This window comes from Mirounga angustirostris, unplaced genomic scaffold (assembly GCF_029215605.1).
Source record: "Mirounga angustirostris isolate CCGP_5_RB_7025 unplaced genomic scaffold, mMirAng1.0.hap1 SCAF_8, whole genome shotgun sequence".
NCBI lineage: Eukaryota > Metazoa > Chordata > Mammalia > Carnivora > Phocidae > Mirounga > Mirounga angustirostris.
The window spans coordinates 108,167,068-108,188,485 of NW_026991716.1; the positions used below are offsets into that span (position 1 = coordinate 108,167,068).

Genomic DNA, 21,418 nt, shown 5'->3' on the forward strand with positions numbered 1-21,418 from the left:
CAAATCCAGTGATGTTTTTGTCCAGTAAGTCCATACCTCAATATACAATTGAGCCTCGAGAAATACAGGTTTGAACTGCAGGGTCCACTCATACATGGATTTTTTTCGATAAAGACTGTACAGTACTATAAATGTATTTTTTTCATGATTTTCTTAAGATTTTCTTTTCTCTTACTTTATTATAAAAATGCAGTGTATAATATACATAACATATAAAATCTGGGTTATTTGACTATTTATATTATCCATAAGGCTTCTAGTCAACAGTTGGCTATTAGTGGTTAAGTTTTTGGGGAGTCAGAAATTATACCCAGGTTTTCAGATGTGCAGAGGTCGGCACCCCAAGCCTTGCTTTGTTCAAGGGTCAAGTGTATTCCATTTTAGAATAAGCAAAGAATAACCATATATAATTTCAGCAATGCAGTTGCAATAAAGGAGGTTTACTTTATGCCTAAACTCTGACATCTTTTGATTTCATTTCAACCTATTCTCTAACAATAGATTATGATTCTTTGCCAAAGAATTTTTATTATATGTGGCATTTCTATTATATCACACCTTAGGATGTTCTCTCAGGATAGCATCTTTTACATCTGTTAAATTCTCAGTCTTATGTTATTAATTTGATTCCCCATGTTGATTGTACTGAAATTCATTACTTTTTTAACCTTTTATTTTGAAATAATTTCAAACGTACAAAAAAGTTGCAGAATGGTACAAAGAACTCCCATACAACCTACACACAGATTAGCCAATTGTTCACATTTTATCACACCTCTTGTCTGTATTTACACACACATATATAATATACACGTAAATATACTATATGTGTAACCTATGTAAAATATGTACATAGATCTAACATCACATCAATTACTCTATATAATATACATATTTTTTCTGAACCATTTAAGAGTAAGTAGCAGACTTATCCCTCAAGATTTCAGTGTTTATTTCCTAAAAATAAAGACACTCTACTACAGGGGCACCTGGGTGGCTCAGTCGGTTAAGCCTTCAGCTCAAGTCATGATCTCAGGGTCCTGGGATTGAGCCCTCATTGGGCTCCCTGCTCAGCAGGGAGTCTCCTTCTCCCTCTCCCTCTGTCCCTCCCCCTGCTTGTGCGCTCTCTCTCTCTCAAATAAATAAATTAAATCTTGAGGGAAAAAAAGGCACTCTACTACATAAACACAGAACAACCACCAGCATCAGAAAATTGACATTGATACCACCATTAAATTTATAGACTCCATTCAAATTTTACTAATTGTTTCAGTAAAATCCTTTATAAATTGAGGATCCAATCTAAGATTACTTGTTGTGTTTAGTTGCCATGTCCTTCAACTTGGAATAATTCTTCAGTCTTTCCTTGCGTTTTATGTACTTGATATTATTTAAGTGTATAGGACTGTTATTTTGTGTAGTAGTCCGCAACCTGAATTTGTTTGATTTTTCCTCATGATTAGATTCAAGGTATGCTTTATGACAGGAATACGAGAACAGTGATGCTATATTCTTCTTGAAGCATCATATGAGGAGGTCCATGATGTCATTTTGTCCCATTCTGGGTGTTGTTAAATTTTGCTACTTGGTTATGATTATGTCTGCCAGGTTTTTTGTACTACTTATTAATAAGTTATTAACAAGTATTTTGATAGGATAGATTTTGGCACTATAAATATCCTGATCCTCATCAAACTATCACCAGCTAGTTTTGGCATCCATCAATGATTTTTAGGTCTGAACAATGACAACTCAATTTCTTTAACTAAAATTCATGGGTTTTATGGAAAATAAGGGCTAGGAAATGACTATAAAGCAATGATCAGCCCTTGAGTATGCAGGCTAATTGGGAAAGTAAGAAATAGACACAGACAGGGAACATGAGCTATCTGATGAAGTGTCAGGCTGGTGATGAACTGAAGTTCCATAGCTGTTGAGAAGAGTATGACATGGAGGGGTAGTTTGGGTTTCAAGCTGGCTAGGCTGTAAGGAAGATGTAACCCTGGGAGGAGAAGAGATGTTGAGGCAAAAGCAAAGCACAGGAAGAAAGAAACTGATGCTGTAAGAGCAGAAGTTTTTATAGGGAATATGGGGGAGACAGGAATAAAAATTTTGAGTTGAGAACCTGTTTCACTGATTTTCAGGAACATATGGTCAAATCCATGAAATAATCAAATAGGAAACAGTACTGGAAAATTTTGAGTCCTACAGTAGTTTCCACCCTTTTAATAACCAAGAATCCATTTCATTATCTCTTCTGCAAATTCCTACAATATTATGGCTGACCATCATTTCTCATCTGCATGGAAAGTAATATTTTCAGTCAAAAGTGATTTTTTTCTAATCCTACAAAAGCAAAGCATTTTGATAGTTTAACTAATTTGAGCAGTTTTATTGTGGCACGAACTCTAATTTTATTGAGTTTTTTTGAAATATTAAGAATAGTTGGAGGATTCTCGTTGTTCATGGACTCTTAGAATTTGGAAATACTCATCTACTTTAATAATTTCATATTATAGATAAGGAAATAACAAGCCCAGAAAGGTTAAGTAACTTGCCCAAGGTCACACAGTCATTGATGGTCATCCCAGAACTAGCCCACAGTCTTGACATTAACCCAGAACCTGTTCCTTTGTCTTTCTTCTTAGTTGAGGATTTTATTATATTCTAATTTGTATTATTTTCACTTTTTTTTTTGCATTAATCATTTCCTCCAAAGATTTTAAACTCTTTGAAAAAAGGCAATGTAATTTAGTTTTTTGAATAATAATGATAGCAATATGTGAAAATTATTCCTAAACAACAGACTCAGTACTAAATGCTTTGTAGACATTGCTCATTTAAGCTGTCTAACAACTCTGTGGAACAGGTATTATCAGTCTCACTCTACAGGTACAGAATCTGAGCTTTGTGAAGGTTAAGAAATTTGCCTACAATCATGCAGCTAGTCAAGAGTAGAACATAGGTTTTGGTGTTTTTTTGGGGTTTTTTTGAGATTTTATTTATTTATTTGAGAGAGAGAGAGTGGGGTGGAGGCAGAGGGAGAAGCAGGCTCCACACTGAGCAGGGAGCCTGACTCAGGACTCAATCCCAGGACCCTGGGATCATGACCTCAGCCAAAGGCAGACGCTTAACTGACTGAGCCACCCAGGAGCCCCAAGAGTAGAACATAGGTTTAACCCCAGGTCCAGTCTTCTCCAAAGCCTTTGTTCTGTCTACCAGCTAAGCGGCCTCTGAGGGTAGTCGTAATGCTTCATTCCCTAACTTAGCCAGAGGGCCAAGTCCAATGATTTTTTGAGGTCCCTTACGATGCCTAGCTTTCAGAAAGACATGAATGTCATAAAAGCATGGGTATTTGTTTTCTGAGATCAATAAGTTACTACAAAATATACTAAATTTATCAAAATGAACACATGGAAGTCTCCTCTATTTTTACAAGACAGTTGGAAATATATTGAATCAGAGAATTTTCACATTTCCTAAGATGTTTGGCATTCATTTTATTGTTTATTTCTTCTTATCAATTTTGTCCTTTGCAGGCAATTTTTCCTACAGGCAATTTTCCAGCAAAAATATCCCTACTCCCTTGGAATGCTTCTGTTCATCTGTAAAGCCTAAAGGGTAATATTGGACATCTTTAATAAACATGTCACTTCTCTTGAGCTTTTGAATGGTCGCCATTCAGGAGCAAGGGGGCCAGAGGTGGGGCCTCAGGGACCACCAGCAGAGTAGAAAATATTGCAAACATTGGGCTGGGGAGAAAGGATGACACCAAAGCTGTGTGGGAAAGAGAGAGAGCTGTTTGAAAATGCAAGATTGCTTGGCAGGAAGAACACCAATTGAGAAATTAATGGTGCCCCCACATATTTAATTGAATGCAGGGAATTTAATCCTGAGACATCTTGAGTGGGAGCTCACTCTCCTGTTTCCTGTCGGATTTGGCAGTGCCCTGTTCTGTTATTGAGACTGGGCCCTGGGAAGGGAGGGGCTTCAGCTGATAGGGGGACACCTCTGCCTTCACTTTCCTGAGAGTTGCTTTAGCACGGTAGAGGCCAGACCCAGAGTTCCAAAAGCCTTTCCCACATTCTTGATGCATCCTCCAAGGCAGGCTTTCCCCCTTATTCCTTTCTTTTCAGTTTTTTCTTTTGTTTTGTTTTTAACATTTGCTTTAGATATGCTACACTGTGTAGTGGTTTTAACCCTAGTCATGCATTAAAATCACTCTTCTGTATTGTTGGACTTTTTTAACCACATGAATTTATTGTTTCAAAAAAATAAAGTGACTCCAGGGCACAGAAATCTTAATTTAATTGGTCTGGAATGGGGCCTGGGCACCAGTACTTACAAGCTCCCCAGTCGGTCCCAAAGTACAGCCCTAATGTGATTCTCAGCCTGGGACCCCCAGAGGTCCTCACGAACTACTTTGACTATTTCAAAGAGCCCCGGGACAGTCATCTATTTTACCCGTGATAAACTTAACACCGAGTCTTCTCTTGGCTGGAACTAAATCAACACCTGTGGTAACAGCCTGTCACTTTCCAAAGACAAACTCTGAGAAGCAGAGTTTCTAAAAGAAAACAGAAGTGGAAAATTAATTATTAGTTTATAAATAGTTTCTACATAGATAAAATCTTTCAAAACCGAGTGGATCATGGACGAAAGTAAATAAAAGGGTACTTTGACATGATAAAATTGGGAAGCAATCTGATAAGGTTATCTTTTAAGCTGGTATTAAAGTTAGCCTTCAAACATACAAGAACAAATAAATGAAAGACATACCAGAAAGGCCCTGGTGGCAGGCCAAGCCAGCTATGGGATTTTATATTTGTCGTGGAGAACGTGCTCTCTGATATGCAAAGGGGGAAGTTGGTGATCTTTGTCTCTGAATGCACCTGCATTCTCTTGCTATAGGCAGTAAGTAGCACAGCATCTCCCAATCACCCCATCTCGCATCTATCAATCCCATTAGGACCAGACCCTTCAAGACCTGTCTGAGAAAAATCACAGAGGGAAGTACTAGAGATTATTTCTATTGTCTGCCAAGTTGGTCTCTTGCTATCATCCGGAAATGTTTAACATAAGTGAATCTTTAATTAACTTCAAAAAGTGCCTGTGCTTGGTTTCAGGTATGTAAACATGGCAGGACAAAAGTCACTAATGTTTGGCAAGGGGAGTTCTGAAAACATCAATTAGAAAGAGTTGGTATGAACACCCGATGAACACCCACCTTGACAGTAGGAATGAAATTAGTGCTAAATATGAGGATCCTTCTTACTACACCAAATATTTGTTCATGATTATACCCTGGGGAAGTGAAATGAAGCACATTTGGGGGATTGTATTTTATTTATTCATACATTTAATAAATATTTAAAGAGAATGTACCATGCACTAGATACTGCTCCCAGCACTAGAAATAGAGAAATGAGCAAAATAAACAAAATCTACTATCCCCATGAAGCTTAGGTCCTGGAAGGGACTGTAGATGTTGGAAGTCAAGAAGAGTGCACACAAAACAGCTATTCCTTAAAACTCTGTATTAAAACATTTGTAGTTCAGGCTTCTAAATAAACATGTGCCTCCTTTGGATACAGAAAACCAAGCTATTCCTTCTAACCCTTCACAAGAATATTTTTAACTCACAGCTTCACATTGTCTGAATTGATTAAATCAAAATCTAACTAAGAGCAAAACATAATTGTATGTTCTTACGTTCTCCACCCCAACAGTTTACAACTTAGCGTTTACTAGCCCGGGAGCTGGGGTCATTCAAGTAGAGCTTGCTTCTTTAGAGATGATAAGCGAAACAATGCACTGTGTTTATGGACTTAGAGGTGAGAAGAGAAAGAAAAGCACTCAGGAAATCTGAAAAGGAGTTTGGAGACCAGTAAAGAAATTCAGGGGACATTGACATTCAAATCAGATACTGCCATGTAATAAATATTTGCTGAATATTTCGTTTGCCAGCTAGATTCCGTAGATAGGGTGACATTGTGTCTCTTAAGACGTTAGTACTTTGTATGTACAATTGTACTGTATAGGATACATTTCAGCTCTCGTTTCCAGTTGGTAATCCCCTGAAAAAAAATCGTATAATGTGTCTGTGGCTGAGTGTAAAATTATCTTGGGGAGAGCTTCTGTGAGAGTATTGAGGCAAATGCTAATTGTACCACCTTCTTGGCTTGAGTGTTTTTCAAGGAACAGTTATAAAGCGTTTAAGGCAGAGAAAGTGATTGAGAGTCAGAAAGTATTCTAGCAGCTGAAACCCTACTCTTGAGATAAGAGCTACCTTGCCTAAAATACAGTGAATGGCAGCCTTGGGACAAAGAATCAATGTGAAGAGGTGCAGCCACATGTCTTCTGAAAGCCCTACAGCATTGTCACATTTTTCTGAATATTTATAAAAAGTAGTTTTCCAGGAGTATGGACTTGTCAAGGAAAGCTAAATGTTCACTGCATAATGGGGGGTTTCATGAAGAATTATTAAGGAATTTGTTTATTGAATTAATTAATTGTCTTTTGCTGTGTGCTTAGCTGATTGCACAGTGCCTCTGGCTTGTCATAGGAGCTAAGCCAATATCTGTTGGTTAAGTGATTACTGTATGAATTAAGTGACTAGAAAGGTAGACAAAAAGAATGTGTTCATCATTGCCTACTGCATAGATTCATCAAATCATAATGTTGTACACCTGAAACTAATTTAATGTTGTATGTCAACTATACTTCAATTATTTAAAAAAAATGTGTTCACTACAATGTTATTTATAATAACAATTGAAACATTAAGAAAAATCTATATCTCCAAAATCAGGAGACTGTTTAAATAAACTAATTAAATTAATAATAGTACAATCATATGACAATGTATCATGTAGTCATTAAAAAGAGTCTTACAAATATTATTTTTCATGGCATGAGAAAATTCACATAAAGTCATGTTAAGTTAAAAATAGGATATATATGCATACACAGAGAGGAATATTTGGGAGTAAATGCAATTGTTAACAGTGGTTGTATTCAGATAGCAAGATTAGATTATTTTTCCCTTTATGTTTTTCTTTTCAAATTTACTACAAGAATTATGGATGCTTTTTAATCAGAAAGAAAATCAGTAGTAATTTGGCATGAGTTATATGGATTGAAAGATGATCTTTGCAAAATTTTTATAGCAGGGAAAACAAAGCTAAGTTGGTCAAAGTCATTTTTCATGCAGGGCTCAGAAAGAGCACATAAACTTCATTGGGAAAACACCTCAGTATTGAGATTAAATTAAGTTACACCATAAGGAAAGCCTTTATGGTGAGGGACAGTCATGTGAACAGATAACATCATTACTTGCGAGGACTGAGACAAAGCCATGTAGTAGGGACCTGGGGCAGAAAGGAAAGACCCTGCAGTGGATGCCATTGCTGCCCTGTCCAGATTCCCTTCTTCAACCTGTTGTATCCAACTTACAGCTGCTGTGAGTTTTGGCTGCTGGAGGCTCACAGCTGCCTTCTTCCATGGAGAATATTGCAACTTCCTCTCCTAGGTGCGGGGGGCACCAGCATTGTTTAGAAGTTCAGTAGCGGCTGTCCCATGTAGATCAGGATTAACGATAGGAGATTCTGCTATCGAACGGTGCTCTCTGATAACAATGGGGATGATAGGATTTCAGAATAACAGAGGCCAGATGGCCAGAAGCTAGGTGGGCAAGATCATCAAAGTGCACAGCAGATGGATTAGCAGGCTCTGCTCAGAGATTTCTGGAGCTACCTAGTGGAAGATGGTGTTTCCAGAATGAGATCGATGGGCAAGGAATAAGGGTCTTGCTTAATGTGTATCATCAATCAAAATAGATCATGAATAGATGAGCAGAAGACTAAGGTCTACCACCTCAGTAGAAAATCATCATCTCTTAGTCAGTTTACAGACTTGAGCTAATTCTTAGACCATAACGTACTGCTTGAAGTAATGGCAAGTTCCTATGAGGAAGGATCTTGAAACACCATGGAAAGTGTATATAGCAGTGTTTCCCCCAGTCTTTCTACAAAAGGGCCAATGGCCATTTACTCAAATAAACATACACTGGGGAAAGTGGGTTGTTGAATCAGGGATCTGAGTTGATTATGATACCGAAAAACCAAGAGTACCATCATGGATCCTCCTGTTAGAGAAGGGCCATATGTGAGTCCAGAGTTCTAGGCTAGGTCCATCTCAAATTGGGTCCACAGGGTTCATGAACCCACCTGGCAGCTATTTCCTGACTCACTAAAATTATAATCAAGAGGGGAGGGGGGTGGGAGGATGGGTTAGCCTGGTAATGGGTATTAAAGAGGGCACGTTCTGCATGGAGCATTGGGTGTTATATGCAAACAATGAATCATGGAACACTACATCAAAAACTAATGATGCAATGTATGGTGATTAACATAACATAAAAAAAAGAAAATTATGATCAGCATAGGTGTACTTAACACAATGACTAGTGGAAAAAGTTGTTACAGTAGGAAAAACCAAGTGAATAGCCCCCTTAAATGTTTAAGGTAATGTATCAAAAACAATATCACATCCCAGATGGAAAGGCAGAGATTGGTACCACCCTCAAAGACTTAAAAGGTGAATGGATCATGGTCTTCATCAGCTCCATTTAATTTACCGGTCATGAAATAACTACAGATAGAATGACTCAACCAGTTAATGTCAGTCAGCCGCTAAATACCACCTCTAAACATCATAACCAGATCTTAGAAAACCTCTTCCAAGATGGAGGGAATTTCATGTGAGAAACAACTGGATACAGGTGTTACAGGGGATAGAGTATCATACATGCTGTTGGTGCCCTGCCAAGATCCCTTTTTTCCAGGCCAGTGCACTTATCCCACAGCTAGTGTGAGTTGGTCAGCTAATGGCTCATACCTGCTCTTTTACCTGGAAAAGTGCCCTTGAGCAAATGGGAATTACCTGTCCAGAGAGGTATTTTTCAGTTAACTGAGATCTATTTCGTGGAGTCATCTCTTAGCCTGAAAAAAAAAAAAAAAAAGAAAAGAAAAATGGTCATTTCTGTCTGTGAAATATAAACTAACTCATTTCTCTATTTATTTCACAATAACTTCCTAAACACTGATTAGAGCCAAGCATTGTGTTACCTGTTAGAGAATATCAAGAGGGAAATCGACTCTCCCCTGCTTTTTCAGAACTTACGCTTTAGGGTCATATCTGAGTCTCCCTCAGTTTGTCTGGAAAGGTGACAGCAGAGTATGCTCTGGACACAGAAGGGAGAAAACCAGTGGCTTTCTGAAGGGAGGGTGATAGGAATAGTTTTCCCTAGTACAGGCAAAAGTGGGTGCACCATCTGTAGAGAATTTTAAGCAGTGATAAAGACCAACTAAACGTCAGTATGCACTTTATTATTATCATGAGCTGGCAATCCTAAACAATGGTAGTATTAATGCTCACTCCCTACCCCCCCCCCCCCATATACCACTGAAAAGAATCCTAATATTCCTTTTTGGAAATCTCTAGACAATTAGGCTTAGCCTTTCCCCAAGGTGAGGGGTCCCAACAAGCCTCCATTATCACTTTAGGAGTGGTTGGAAGAACTTTAGAGCAATCTGTCCCAAAATAACCTTAAGAGTCCCCACCCTTGAGTGCCCCCAGGAAAGCTTGGGCAGTTCGTTATGATTAGACTCTTGCTTTTGTGTGGGGCTGGGGCAGGAAGTGAGGAGGGTTGAGCCAGCACACCATAAATTTGCCTCATCATAAGCTTGTATATTTTATCTAGAGTGAGGATGCTTTGGGAAAGGTAGAAGGGGATGAATGAAAAGAGGGGACAGAATCAAACCCCTTCTGCAAGTCAGAGGAGTTTGGCTTCTGTGGGCTCTGAGAGAAGAGTTGATCTCTTAACCTGTGTTGGCAAAGATTTAAAGTCACTTATTCTGGCAGGGAAAGTCAAAAGATCAACTGTTCATTCCTAGGGATTTGGAGGTAGTAACTTGCTTAGATTTTGTTAGTAAAAAGAGATAATTAAGGTTCTAAATAACTATAGACTTCTTCCTATTCAGTGAGCTTACAAAACAAGGTTATAAGTCTTAAAACTTTTACAACTTAGCTGAGTTGATCCACAATAGTCATCAGAATGGAATAAAAAATGATAAAATGACCAAATGCATTGCTTTTCAAACTTGAATTTCATTATGCTCTGATTTGGTATAGTATTGTACTTGATGAGAGAGACTGAAAAAATATAGATTATATTTTATGCGTTGGATAAATTTTTCATACATGAAACTTTCCTTCAGGAGCCTTGGAATAAGAGCAAAGGGAAATCAAAAGGTTATTTGGTGAAACTTAGTAATGACCTGCATGGTCTAATACTAAAGCCAGTAGCCACATGCAGCTATTTAAATTTATAAAAATCAAACTAAACGAAAAATTCAGTTCATCCGTTGATCTAGCCACATTTAAAAAAATATTTTTGTTTTCAAATAATTTAAGGCTCACACAGAAGTTGCAGAAATAATACAGAGTTCCCATGGACTCTACTCCCAGTTACCCCCAATAATATCTTATATAACCACAGCATAGTTATCAAAGCCAACCAATTGATGGTGGTACCATACTATTATCTAACTATCTAATTACTATAATAATTATATGGTTTGGATTTTTGCCAGTTTTAATATGCACATTTTGGGGGGTGTATAGTTCTATGACATTTTATCATGTATATAGATTTGTGTAACCATGATCATCATCAAGATTATCATCAACTGTTTCATCACCTCTTACAATCACACTGTCCCTCCAACCCGACTCCTGACAAACATGATCTGTCATTCATCAATATAATTTTGTCATTTTGAGACTGTAACATTAATATAATTGGTTTTTCATTATGCATCATAATGCCTTGGAAATCCATCAGGTTATGGCATATATCAACAGTTTGTTTCAGTATTGTTCCATTGTATGGATGTCTTAGTCCATTTGGGCTGCAGTAACAAAATGCCATAGACTGCATGGTTTATTAAAAAACAGAAATATATTTGTTATCATTGTGGAGGCTGGGAATTCTAAGATCAATCTGTGTACAGATTGGGTGTCTGGCAAGAGCCCATTTTCTGCTTCAGACAACCATCTTTTTGCCGTGTCCTCACATGCTAGAAGGGGGTAACAGAGTTCTATGGGTTCTCTTTTATAAGGGCATTAATCCTATTCATGAAAACTCCCCCCTCATGACCTAATCACCTCCGAAAGGTTCCACCTCCAAATACTATCACAATAGGCATTAGGATTTAACATATGAATTTGAAAAGTGGGGGTCCACATTCAGTCTATAGCAATGGATATACTATAATTTGTTTATCCATCCACGTGTTGGAAGGCATTTATGTTGTTATCAGTTTTTGATTTACAAATAAAGCTGCTACAAACATTCTTGTTCAGGTTTTGTGCTGATTTTTTTTGGCTGGTGGTTTATCAATTACTAAGAGAAGCCCTGGCTATAATTGTGGGATGTCTATTTCTCCGTCCAGTTTTGCAATTTTTGCTTCATATTTTTGCAGGTTCGCTGCTTAGTACATACATATTTAGGAGTGTTATATGTTCTTACGTAACTGATCTTTTTTACAATTTTATAATGCCACTTTTTGTCCTTGTTAATTCTCTTTGCTCTGAAGTCTACTTTGGCTGATATTAATATAGACACTCCAGCTTTCTTTGATTAATGTTCACACAATATACCTTTTTGCATTCTTATACTTTAGGTTACCTATATCATACCTATATTTGAACTGAGCTTCTTGTAGACAGCACATAGTTGGATTATATTTTCTAATCCATTTTGCCAGTCTCTGTCTTTTAATTGGTGTGTTTGAGCCATTTACATTTATTTATTTATTTATTTATTTATTTATTTATTTATTTATTTATTTTATTGTTAAGAGTTCAGTTTTTTATTAAATAGGTTACAGAGGAGGTTTAGTCAGAAAGACCAAAGCCCATGTCATCGTCAGACTCCTCTGATTCTTCTTTCTTTGCTTTCACTTTCTTCTCCACAGCTGGGGCATCGGTAGTGGAGGGAGCAGGACCTCTTGATGGGGCAGCACCGGCTCCTGGGGCAGAACCACCAGCCCCGACATTGCAGATGGGCCCCCCTGATGTTGACATTGGCCAGGGTCTTTGCAAACAAGCAGGGTCAGAAAGGTTCAACCTTTACACCCACTGCTTTAAAGGGAGCATTGATCCTATCCTCCATGACCAGCACATCATCGTCATGCAGGATGAGGGCTGAGTCCATGCAGACGTGCTCCCAGGCCGAGGCCATGGTGCGGCCGAGTGGCTGGATGAAGTGAAGCTTCCTCGGTGTGATCGAGGACTTCAGTGGCAGCTGAGGAAAGGGGGCTAAGCCATTTACTTTTAAAGTCATTAGTGATATGATAGAATTTAGGTCAGCTCCTTTATTGTTTTCTGTTTGTTCCCACTGCTTTTTGTTTCAGTTTTCCCTTTCATGCATTGCTTGTTGGAGTATTTTTATGACAGTTACTTAAAAACCTTGTCATTTCATTCCAACCTCTGTGTGATCTTGGCAGGGCATATGTTATTGACTTTCCTCATTTGAGCTATGGCTTTTCTGGTTCTTGGTATAATGAATGATTTTGGATTGATTCCTGAACATTTTGAGTATTATGTTAAAAGACTGAGGTTTCTTTTTAAATCATATATTTTAGCAGGCAATCAACCCTGAACATGTCTGGACTCAGTTTTGTGGACTGTGGTTTGAATGTTAATTTAGTTTCAAAAGCTTTGCAGTGTTATTTTGGTCTCCCTCACCTGTGTGCTTCTCTGAGTCCAATCTGTAAATGTGGTATTGCACACCATATTTCAGTTCTATAAGTGTTTGCTGTGTTCATTTTGGCAGGTTTCATGCACATAAGCCATTTTTCGGGGGTGGGGGTGGGGTGGGGGAAGAACAAGCAATCCAGAACTTTAATCATAGAATTAAAAGAGTCTTTTTTTTCTACCTTGTTTCTCTTCATAATTCTTCCCCCAAGTCTCTAGTGTGTTGTCATTGCTTAGTGCCACCAAGCCACATTTTAAGCCCTCAGTAGCCACATATGGCTAGCAAGTTCTGTATTGGACAGGGCAGATAGAGAAAATTTCCATCATCTCCGAAAATTCTATTGTATAGGGCTGGTATACATGAATACCTTTCTCTTCATGAGCTTAAATCATTCCTGCTTCTCTTAAAGATGATAACTTATAAAAACAAAAGTCAAAAATAGGGAGAGTGATAGACATTGGGGAGGGTATGTGCTATGGTGAGCACTGTGAATTGTGTAAGACTGATGAATCACAGACCTGTACCTCTGAAACAAATAACACATTATATGTTTAAAAAAAAGAAGAAGAAGATAGCAGGAAGGGAAAAATGAAGGGGAGGAAATCGGAGAGGGAGATGAATCATGAGAGACTATGGACTCTGAGAAACAAACTGAGGGTTCTGGAGGGGGGGCGGTTAGCCTGGTGATGGGTATTAAAGAAGGCACGTACTGAATGAAGCACTGGGTGTTATGCACAAATAATGAATCATGGAGCACTACATCAAAAACTAATGATGTAATGTATGGTCATTAACATAACATAATAAAAAAAAATACCAAAAGGAAAAAAAAAATAGGGAGAGTGAGAAAAAAAGAATTTTAAAACTTGAAGATTTAAAAAAAAAGTGGTAACAAGAAAAGATAGGAGAGAGACATTGTAAATACCCAAATGGAGCAAATCTTAATTAAAAAAAAAAAAAAAAGCAGAGCAAGCTCCTAAACACAGGCTCTCCTAGTCCCCATACTTAGATAGTTTCATGTGCCAGAGACCAGGATGTCTTCTCAGAGCTGTGTTTCAAAAGCAGTAGGTCTGAGCTTCAATTGCCATTCCCTTAACCTCATTCTCTGTAGTAAAAGAGATATTTACCATCAGAATCTTAGAGAGCAAAAGCCACTTTAAAACAATGTGAAATTCAAATGCTACTTCAAAATACTGTGCACCCAAAAAAATACACACTTGGGTGTGGCAAGGCTAGCTTCCTTGCCAGTTTTAGACTTGTCCAAGTTTATGAGTACCAAGCCCCCACAGGGACTTCCAGTTATGGATACTCGCTCCTACACAGGCCTTGATGAGATGAAACTCAGTGCTCTTCTGGTCAGTGAAGAAGAAACATTGTGGATCTCTGCCCTTGTTCATCCTTCAGTTTGACAGACAAAAGAGAGAACCCGGATGCTGTTCTGAAAGCAGCTGGAAGTGTGGACATCTAGTGCAGAAACAAAGGCAGTTCCTAACCCCAGGGTCTCAGAGAAGAGAGAGGAACTGTCAGGGGAGTGAAACTAGAGATCTGAGAAGTAAAGAAAGGTAACCTAGAGAGCAATGGAGAGAGGGAGTCCTGAGGCACTAGGAGGCAGGGGACAGTTCAGAGTTAATCTTACAAGGGGAAAGTCCTTTCTAGAGACTCTCTGGAGGCGGACACTGAGGGATAGAAATGGTTGGGACAAAAGTTGCTTTCTTCAGAACAATCCACACATTGGTTTCTCCTCATAGAATTTCCAAGAACTAGGGTTTTCCTTTCCTAGTACACAGCTCAGAACAAATTTCCTGAAAGAGGTGTTCAAAAAATTGTTCTCTCTTCTTATACGTTTTGCCAAAATTTCTCTAAGATTCTCAAATTTCATCTCAATGCCTCTTCACCTTTATCATCACAACATAAGGGAGATACCAAGCACTATACCTGCTATGTGTATATTTTCACCACCAGTATCATATTTAAAACAGATTTCAATCTAATTATTAAAAAAACAGGTTTTCAATACAACTATGATTGGAGAAAAGGGAATATGGCCACACAGAAGTGAAAGAGATACACTAAGCCAAGAGGAAAACTAACAGTATTATTTTGGTGTGCTTATTAACAAATTATAATAAAAAAAACCTAACAACAATTTTCAGATTCAACAGACATTTTCCCAAAATGGTGTCAGAATGTGGTAGAAACAGTTCTAATGGGACTCATATGAAACCAGAAAGATTTCTTGTTCTATTATTTAGTACCTGGAAAAATGACCCAAGGTCTCAGCTTCAATAATGTGGAAAAAATCATGATGCCTATCTTGCAAATTCCTTATTAGGATTCCATGAGAGAATGCATGTGAGGTGCTTAGCATACTGCCTGGCACAAACCTGGCACACATCGAATGTCATCTTTCTTCTTTTCTCCCTTTATAACTTTGTGATACCATCAGTTCTGTTGGGCCTTCACCCTTTCCCCTATCCATCCATGCTGCCCGCCCGGTGCTCTCTTCTCTTCTGGGCTCACTATTCTCTTGAAGAAAACCCTAATTGCGACAATTCTCATGTGTTTTATAATGAGGTATTGTTTCTATCGATCCAAATAATGTATTTAAATAAAGTGCCTGGGGAAATAATGGATTGGATTCATCAATAGCTTTTTGACTCTTGCAGTTCCCCCATTTGTCCACTGGGTTTGCTGGTGAGCAGTTGATTCACATTTACTTTATTGGACTAATTCAGTGTTCATGTCTTTTTACAGTGTTTATCTTTATTCCCAATTATTCTAACCCACTGAAAGAAAGCAAGGCCCTTAATAAAATGGAGCATGAAGTTTCAATTTTCACATGAGTCCCACTTGTGAGTAGTGCGTTCTTTTGTCTTGGGCTCAGCGCATGGGGCAAATCAAAAGAGGATGGGAAGAGTTTTGTCCGTGTACAGAGCTGGAGCACTGCATTACGTTGATAGTATTGAAGAATCTGAAGCTCTTCTTTTAGTCTGTGTAGGGAATAAAACTAGGACGAATCATTTTATACCCATGGGAAGGATTATAAATATGATAAACCTTTCTCAATATTAGTGCTTTGAACTTGCTGAATGCCTTTCAGCAGTGGATTCCAACACCCTTCTCTGACAGTAAGACCCAGGCCCCTCAGGATGGAGGAATTACTTCCATTTTATAGTTAGGGAAATGAATGCAAGGAGTGAATTGCTTGAGAACACAGAATAAGTCCCCATCATGCTTGTATCTCAAGAACTCAGACCAAATCTAACCTCTAGGCTACTCTTGCCCCCACATAATTATTTTGTAAAAGGAAAACAATGATTTCAAATGTATATTCAGTTAAGCATAAGGATACATCCCTTTCCACCTGTTTTAACACGTTTTTGAAGTTTTGCTTATTTTTTACATTGGCAGGATTTTCAGATGATTAACTCTGAGTGTCTTTTGTTTTAAGTGATTCGTGTAGGGGATGAGAGAGATTGGATGATTAAGGATCTTTCCACTAATTTATGTTCAGTTTAGTTGGGTGGTGACTGATAGAGGCTATTCCAATTCTGGAAAAGGTAATATACTGGTCATGTTAACCTAGTCTTGGGGAGGGGTGGGGAGCAGAGTTCCAAAATGAAAAATGACAGAATTTATATTAAGTCATTTGGGTTCTATGCAGGAGAGTCCTGTTGAAACCCTATGAAGATGGACATAGAAGTACAAAAGGGATTAGTCTTAGAAACAGAAAATGAACAAAAATGTAGGACAAGTCCCCTGGAAGAAGGAGCACTAGAGAAATGAAGTAGCATCAGCAAGGCTGATACCACCAATGTTAACCTGCAAACAGACTTTAGGAGAGGCATGTGACCTCACTGGACCAGGGGGATCAAAAGAAATAGGCAGCCAGGTGATGAGGAAATGGGCAACTAGGAAGACAGTTCTATCACAAATGCCCTAGAGAATAAGATACAATAAAATATATTCCTAGTTTCTAGATGGGAATTTGCATCTATTTAATTGTCTAGTAGAGGTGCAACAGATCAAAAAGTAACTGTAAATTATCACTAATCTAAAGGCCAACATTTAACTATCAAGACTATAAATGGAATAATAATTGAACACCATTACCCATGCAGGGCACTGCATCAATACAGGCTTCTCTTTTTTTTTTTTTTTTAAGATTTTTATTTCTTTATTCATGAGAGACAGAGAAAGAGAGAGAGGCAGAGGTAGAGGGAGAAACAGGCTCCCCAGTGAGCAGGGAGCCCGATGCGAGACTCAATCCCAGGACGCAGGGATCATGACCTGAGCCAAAGGCAGACGCTTAACCATCTGAGCCACCCAGGTGCCCCAATACAGGCTTTTCTAATACCTCCACCCCTTCCGCAAATGCACAAAAGCTTTGGAGGCAACATATAGCCTCTGTCCAATCCTCATCAAAGGGGAAGCATCAGCTTTAGCAGCTGGCAGGTCACTCCCTATTTCTTCTTTCCTTCCTTTCAGTTTGTAGGATCCAGAAACAGGAAGTGATATTTACTCCTTGGTCTTAATAGAACAATGATGGACACTGTGAATGTACTCCACTCTGAATGTTGACCACAGCGGGGAAACATTCCCACAGGAATATTTATAAAGCTTGTGCTTTCGTTTTTGAACATCCAAGCGATGTTTCTCACAATTTTTAAAAAATCAAGGACGAATTGACATTTCAGTTAAAGGAGAAATAAGCCCCACAGAACCAGAAGAATCCACATGAGCCTTGTCCAGATATATGCATGGTTCTGAGTCTGTGGGAAGGGACAGATGCAATTTGAAAATGTTTTTATGAAAGGGATCTTATGCATAAAATGAGTAAAACATGATTTGAGACCATCTCACCCAAATTCTATTCAACTTTCACTTATGTCATATAGAACACTTCTGTCCGTGTTACCATGCAAACTACATGTCTGGGGCTTACATTTCCATTTTTTCCATAAACAATGAAAATAGCACTGTGTTAAGCAGAACTTTTGCTGCACTTCTACTGCTCTCTTCCCATGACCTTCCTTTTGGAAAAAGTCATACCTTGAGCCATGGTTTCCATACTTGTTCAATAGCACTTGACGCCCGGGCATAGAAACAGACAAAACATTATTTTACTAGTGTATTTCTTCATATAATTAATTTATAACATCGACTTATTACTAAATCAATCATTGAGCACAGCCAGTATTTTTATTTGGAAAGTAATTTGAAATCAATCTCAGTATTTCATTTTTTGCTGTATTTCGTCTTGGTTGCACAGTACTAAGAATAAAATCCTAATTCAACCCCAGAAGTCTTTACAAAGGGTAACACTTTTGCAGATTTCCCCTTGCAATCTCCATATACTCTCCGAAAAAGTGGGTAGGAATATTTCATTTCAAAAACTGTATCATCAGCAATATGTAATAACTGTTCATTCCTTTTCATAAATATAAAAGCCAGAAGAGAAGCACCCAAGTTTACAGTGTCGTAAACTGTCAAATAGGGTAGCTTGTCATTTGTTTTTGCACAAATGTGTGGTTACATAGGGAACAGAGCAGGTTCTGGGCAGATCCCCAGGCCTGACACAGCATTTAACCGAGCCCAGCATTCATATAACACAGTTGTGTGCTTATACATGAGCACACATGAGTGGGCCTGAATTTTTAAAGGAACGTTTAAGCATCATTACGTTTCTAGTCAATGGCACATTTAGAAATAAAAATATTTTCAGAGAAGGCAGGAGAAGTTATATTCTGAGTCTACACAAAAATGAGTTAACCTGAGTGTACAAGTTAAGACATTAGTGGTGTCAAAAGAGTTAATTTAGGGGCGCCTGGGTGGCTCAGTCAGTTAAGCATCTGCTTTCAGCTCCCAGGCTCCTGGAATCAAGCCCCATGTCAGGCTCCCTGCTCAGTGGGGAGTCTGCTCCTCCTTCTCTCTCTGCCATTCCCCCTGCTCCTGCTCTCCCTCAAATAAATAAATAAAATCTTAAAAAAAAAAAAAAAGAGAGTTAATAAACAGCACATCAAACACACCTGCCATTTCTATTCTTTTCTCAAATAAAATTCAAATCAAATGTTTGCAGCTCCCTGAATCACTTTCCAGAATTCTTCTAGTATCTGACACAGAGCCTGGCCCAGAATCACTAAGAGATGTTTGTTGAGTGGATGACAGATTTTAGCTTAAAAATTCACTGGCATAATATAGCAAAGACTTCTCAAGATCCCCTCGTCCTCTCCAGGGGAGGCAGAAAGAAAACTGAGTCACTCTGCAGTTACCTACCTCTGGCACTTAACCATCTTTAAAGCTTATTTCTCATGCCTACTTTGCAATGGAGGTTTTTACATGTGTGACTGCAGGTCTGTAAGGGAGATATTAGTATTATCCTAATATTACAGCTCAAAAATCAAAATAAAATAATATTTATTAGGGTCTCTTAATGAGTAAAGTGTGGAATTGAGACTCAGAACCTGGGCCATGGAGCCCCTAAACCCATGCATCCCCTACTCTTTCTCTCTGCTCTGGTGCTCTTTACCTCTCCCTCCGTTTCCTGCCTCTCCCACAAACTGAAAGCACTGCATATAGTTTAAAGCCTACTTGGATTTGGGGTTAGTCAAGAAAAGCCATTGGGTCTCATAGATGCACTTATTTACACAAAAAGGATTGGAATCATAATGTATATTATGTATACATATATACTATATAATAAAAAAGCATAAGCATATGATATGTCTACACAGCACATGTATAGAATAAGTTTCATAAGGTTTGGCATAAAGTACATTTCTTATCATATCAGGGCGTTTCACAAGTGAAAGCTTTCCTATTCAGAAATGAACATTTTATTCTTTCCTCTGTAACTTTTTGTTTAAAGAAAATTTTTTGAATGTTTTCTTCCCCTAGATAATAGTGTACTAACCAAATAAACATAGAGTATTATAATTGCCCTGCTGATAATTTTGCTAAAACTCTGAAAAATCATTTCTTGCATAAATAAGACCAGAGACAATAGTCCAGGATCAGGGTTTCTCGGCACACAAAGTAGGCTTTGTCCAGTGGATGTTTTCCTTGGGTTTTTTTCTCCTTGATAGAGTGCTAACAAAAGTATAACTTTTCCACTTTGTTCCAGAGGTGGGGGTTTGAAGTCTATTGAGGGCAACTTTGTGCCTTATCTAAGCCTCTCACAGTAGGTCACTTAGGAGGGAAAGCCCCAATTCATTGGTCCCTGGACAGGAAAGAGGGGCCACAGTGGAGACAAGGAGCAGTTCTCTGCTTAAAGGGATCTGGCAGGGTTGCATAGAGGAAGATGTTTATCCCTGTTTATGGCATACCCCTTGTCCCTCTACATTTCCCATGGCTGATGTTACTTTTTATAGCATATCTGACTGTCTGGGAAGGAGCCTTGGAGTTCCAGGCCTTAGAAAGCAAAAAGGAAGGGAGGGAAATCTTCAGTAATGCTATCTGCAGAAGAGTTTCTGGCTTTCAGAATTTACAGAGCAGGTGAATTCTGTGTGTGGGTGTGTACGTGTATGTGTACTTCCTGAAGCACATACATGTGGTACGTATGATGTGGGAGCTTTTCAAATGGATAACTTCATTGAAAGAATCAAAAACTTTTCCTTTATATACTCCTGTAACTTCTTTAGTATATTGAATACATTGTAAAAGGAATATTGAGTATTAGTAATTAGATTGAAAATTATATTCTAATGTCATTTTTGTGGTCTAAGAAACAGGGAGGATCGCACTGTCTTTGAATTTTAAAAATACCTAGGGAAAACACCCAAACTCCTGTGATCTACTTTTACTTTTATCATTGACATTATGATTTTAGTAAGAAAAGAAAGGAAACTTCCACGGAGAGTTTAATTTTAAAGAGGATGCAGAGTATCTTTTAGAAAGATTTTCTTAATCATCTGGATTAATCCTGACTTTCAACTCCAGATAAGAAATAGGATATCCCATAAGGAGGATTTGCAGCATGTAGGGAAGTTTTTGCCAACCAGGAAAGGCTCCCAGGGTCTGAGTTATTAAAGTTAAATTTATTGGTGATTATGCCTAGTTCCTGTATAAATGAAACTTCAAAACAAACACTTGAAAAAGTCAAGAGAAGTCAACTAAATGGCATGTTTTTTATAAGTATAAAAGAAGTGGCCATTTTCAAAGGGCCTCATGGCTTGGCAGATTGAATAAAATGAATGTGAGAGCTTACTGTTAACCCCCGACAAATGCTGACACAGTTGTAGACACACATACACACACACACACACACAGAGTTCACAAGAAATAATAGACAAACTGCCTGGAGATACATGGCTTTAATCCCATCAAGGGGCTCTTGTGACATTGTAAATCAAGGAACTAGAGTTTGAGTAGTTGAGGCTGTCCCTACATCTTCTGGATGGGATTAATTCCATGTAATTCTCTACAGCCTTTTCTAATTGGTTAAGATGTGTGAGATGCCAGGCATAATGGGATCACTGAGCCATCTGCATCTCACACAGGCTCAACTGGGAAAAAAAAAATTATGGTGAGAAGAGAAGCCAGCAATCAGCTCTACCTTATAGGAATGTCGTACTTACTCTTCTCCCCGACACTCTG

The 21,418-nt window shown here is 38.3% G+C and overlaps 1 long non-coding RNA gene and 1 pseudogene across 1 annotated transcript in view; both read right to left on the bottom strand.

The window, feature by feature from the left end:
* Positions 1 to 6,917: 6,917 nt before the first annotated feature.
* Positions 6,918 to 21,418, bottom strand: part of LOC135365612 (uncharacterized) — a 224,384-nt gene continuing 209,883 nt past the window's right edge. Inside the window, exons 7-8 of the long non-coding RNA XR_010413756.1 lie at positions 8,944 to 9,002; positions 6,918 to 7,755 (exon numbers count right to left, since the gene is read on the bottom strand). This is a non-coding gene — a long non-coding RNA (uncharacterized LOC135365612). The remainder of the gene's footprint in view (positions 7,756 to 8,943; positions 9,003 to 21,418) is intronic.
* LOC123836573 (large ribosomal subunit protein P1-like) lies at positions 11,962 to 12,307 on the bottom strand (annotated as a pseudogene).